A 4461-nucleotide genomic window follows, 5' to 3' on the forward strand; every position below is an offset into this window, starting at 1 on the left:
TCCAAGACGAAACAGAACGAAAATATTCTGTTACTCAAGCCAACACGGATGTTGGAAGATTCTGAGAGAGTGTCATTCACATAGAGGTGATAGAGAAACCCAAAAGGACTATGTTAGTTTTCTGAGCAAAGTAATGAACATAGAAATTCAGAGGGCCTAGGACCAAGTCTGGGTCCTCCTAGGGATAGAGGTAGCAGAGAGGAGGTGGATCCAGAGAAACAAACACTGAGGTAGCAGTTTGATAGGTAGGATGAGAACTATTCCAACAACTCAAAAATGTTACGATATGTGTCGCAAACCAACCACCTGCAGCCTTCAGCTCCAACGATCTCATCCATGCAAAGATCTAAATCTACAATTACAATACAATTTGGAGAAGAAAACATGGTGCTAGTCATCTTAAGTGATTCCCAATAAATAAAAATTAAACAATGACAATATATCAACATATTACTATACATAAATAAAATATATTAGCTACTAAGTCCCGTATGTCTGGCTTTTATCTTCTCACAGTTCAAACGTAGAAAGATTTGTACTGCCACAATTCGAAAGTTGAATCTCTTTCCTGTTAGTTTCTTGATGGTATTAAGCCTTCTGAACAGTATTGTCTCATGAGAAATACTGGATCAAATGATAAATATTAAATTCCACAAATCCAGCATGAATAATAGGTCTTTACCACAGGCAACCATAACAAGAGCATGGAAACATAATCACCGTCTGATTAAAACGACAGGATGCCGACTAGTGCTCCATGGAACCTGGGATACAAAATCAGCCTCTATTCACCTTCCATTTCTACCAACGCGTTTCAGGATGAGACCTATGGTAGGACAGTGTCAAGAACTAAAAGATCCAATGTTTGTCAACCATTCACTTCTCATGCAAAGTCAGAATCAGTAGCTGAGAATTAGAAGATTTAGTGGAATTTAGACTTGGCAATGATGAAATCTGACCACCTTAGTCAGTGCAGTCTCTCTGGAATGTTGGGAATGGAAGCCTGACTAAAGATTATCCTACAGGATGAGAAAAGGATAAAATATCCGTGGAGAGGGAGAGATTATGTAAGTTAGGTAAGGGTGGAAAGCGCACAGGAGACAGGAAGCATCGGATTTGTGAGGGGTTATGATACAGTAGACAGGCAATAGAGTGGGAAGAGAAGGGCGGTAGAGATGTCCTCTTCATTTTTGGGATCAAATGAAAAGAAGCTACAGGAAAGGAATTGAGGGAATTGTTGCTCTCTGAAGAGGATAGCAATTTTGATTTAGTCAATCTTGTACTTGAAGACGGAAGCAAGATCTTGGGCAGTAATGTTGGTCTGAGAGTGGTGTGCGAGGGTTAAGAAAAGATTTAACATGCATTAAAGAAGTGTTAGGAGCCTGAATGTAGATGAGTAATTAAAAGTATATTTGTTTTGAAATGCTGTGTCCACAGCATTTCTGTAGGGGTGGTAGCTGGGAACATATTTGAAAAAATCACGAGAGACTTTCCCCAATGATATTTTACTTTGTGGAAAAGTTTTTAAAATGTAGTGAATTTCTTCTGTGTGTTACAGCTAAACCCATTGTCGATGCTGAAGAAAAAAAATGGAGTCACTTGATCAAGGGCTGTTGCTACGGTGTGATTAAGAAGTGGGATTGCCTCATCAGGGGATGAGAATGGAGAAACTGGGGAGAGAGAGAAGTTGTTAAAGAGAGAGGTAAATGTAGTTGAAAATAATAAGAACTTGGATTCTGCAGGTATTAGGAGCCCTAATTAAGTTATAGTGCAGAGAGGCTAAAGTGGAGAAGAGATTATGGGTAATGATCTGAGGGAAAAGGAGTGTTAAAGGAATCTGAAACTGAATAAATTTGAGAGAACAAGATCAAGGCCACCGCAATGAGTAGAGTTGGTTTGAAGTAAGAGGTCAAGAGAGGAAATAAGAGTAGTTTGGAAGGAGAATGTAGATACTCAATTTGGATGTTTAAATCACCCAAGATGAGTTATAGTGGGAATGCCAGAGGAAAGGAAATGAGGGAGCCAGGCAGAGAAATGTCAATTAATTGTAATGATGATCTCGGAGGACAATAAATTGCAGGCAGAGAGAAGGGGTTGATAGTAAGTCTAAAGAAAGAAAAAAATGGGGGAACTCTGAAAATGCAGAGTGGGAAAAGGAGGAGTACAAGGTCACCTCTGCTTCAGGGCTGGGAGCAGTGCATTAAATTGGAAGCGGTCTGTGAATAGGGAACGGTTATTGCGTTAGAACTCATTGGCCCTATTAGTTCATCTTTTATATTTCTTATTTTCATCTATTGTACTTTTTGATCAGTTATGACAGCCAAATGCCTTTACAAGACCCCGTCACATGTGCTTGGAGACCATGCCACAAACTATTTATTGCTTGCTACCTTTCAGGCTGCCTGCTTCCATTTTCACAGCATATGACCATTTGTCCTAGAACCCATCCTGTTTTAAGTATGCGGCTTTCTTTGACCTCTATTATATACCAGCAATATGTTTAAGTTGGACTCTCATATAACCCTCTGCCCCTTCTCTCCTCTAAACTGTACAAGATTTTAGTAGCCCTTCCATGATGTGCAGGCTTTCTACTTACAAAAACACCCCCAGTTTAATCTGGTTTCTGGAAAACCAGGTAATAGGCAACATGGTGCCACAATAACAGTTCTATGTACACCTGTGCTCCCATATATATGTAGCCTGGCATTTACAGAAGCGGTTTGCCAGAACATACCAAGCACTGCAAATGCAGATTTCCAGATTCACTACCATTGATAAGTTGTCTGAACGTTCCAATAGAATATATAGAGCTCATCATGCTAATGTGTCAGGTACTTTGTGTTTACACATCTTGCTATATGGAGGGAAAACACAGAAACTAAGTGCTTGGCTCCTAGGGCTAAAAGAATCAGTGGCTCAAAGCACCTGTATGTTGTTAGGTGTTGAGAGACCTATTTATATTACAGAAAAAATTGTTTAATAAGCAGAGAAATATGTGTTCACTATACATATCAATAGGATTTGTGATACCTGCCATACTGAATATGTTCAGTAAGAGCTAAACAATTACTATAATAATAAACAAATAAAGGACGGTAAGCGAAATTTGTATTTTAGCCATAATTAGATTTTTTTAAAATAAAAGAAAGTCAGATTGTATTTTTGGTGTGCAGTTAAAGTGTCTGGAAATGGTAAACTCTCTAGAAATCACAGTTTGAGGCATGCTTTGACAATGCTAAATGGCCAATATCCTAGTGAATACTTTTCTGACTTTGATAGGCATTTTACACACAATGACATTTCAGTTAATTTAACATTTATTGAACATATGCTATGCACTTAGCCATTTAATCATTCAATTTAATAGTTCTGACACATTTATAATTGGAACTCTATTAGACGAAACACAGACAGAATGCAATTTTCCTTTGTAGTAACCTTCGCAGCATTTTACATTTCTATGTAAAGCAGCTGCAGGTAACAATATTTATTTTCTGACTTTAGTCAATTGCAACGTTGTCATATACTGTTAGAATCAGTGTTGTGAGATAGAAACGCACACACACACACATTATATACATACTAGACCAGGGGTCGGCAACCCGCGGCTCCGGCAGCCATCTGCAGAGGCTAGTCCAGGTGTCAGTGACAGCGCTCTGTCACCCCCTTTGCGATGTAAAAATCTAAAAAAGTAATGGGAGCCGGCAGAGGAGAGAGCGCTCCTCCCCCGCCGCAGCTCCCTGCTGGCTGAATGACGGTGACGTGACCCTAAGGTCGTGTCAGCATCATTCAGCTGCCAGAGAGCACGCCGAGCAGAGAAGATCCAGGACCTGGACACCACCTGAGTGAAGGCAAGTAAATAAAAAAAATATTTTCTTGGGGGCTACATTATAAAAAAAATAGGACCTACAAGAGGGGGCTACATTATATAAAAATTTGGACCTATAAGAGGGGGCTACATAATAAGAATGGGACCTATAAGAGAGGGCTGCATAATAAGGGTTTTGTGGCTCCCAAGGTTTTTTTTCCCTCCGGAAAACAGGTCCAAATGGCTCTTTGGGCGTTTAAGGTTGCCTACCCCTGTACTAGACTGAAACTGAGTTCACACAATATAGCTGCCTCTCCTTCTGCAAAATATGTAAAATACTCCTATTGGGAGAAAAGCGCTATATAAATAATATTATTAAAATTATTGTACACAATATCAATTTGCCATTTAAAAGGGTATTCAGACTAATATGCTTTTTGGGCAGAAGTGGCGCAGTTTAAAGGACCACTAAATCCCAAAAGTGACATTTTTCTATAAGAACCATGGAGGCAAATGCATTGTTCAGCGTTAATCTGGCATTCTGATACGCACGTTTTACATATACTCAATGTTCAATTTCTTATCATTAATAAACTCCCAACAATTTTTTCTCTTGAAGCTTTTTCCCTCCAAAAGTAAAATATAGTCACATG

Source organism: Mixophyes fleayi, chromosome 1 (genome assembly GCF_038048845.1).
Source record: "Mixophyes fleayi isolate aMixFle1 chromosome 1, aMixFle1.hap1, whole genome shotgun sequence".
NCBI classification, from domain to species: Eukaryota; Metazoa; Chordata; class Amphibia; order Anura; family Limnodynastidae; genus Mixophyes; species Mixophyes fleayi.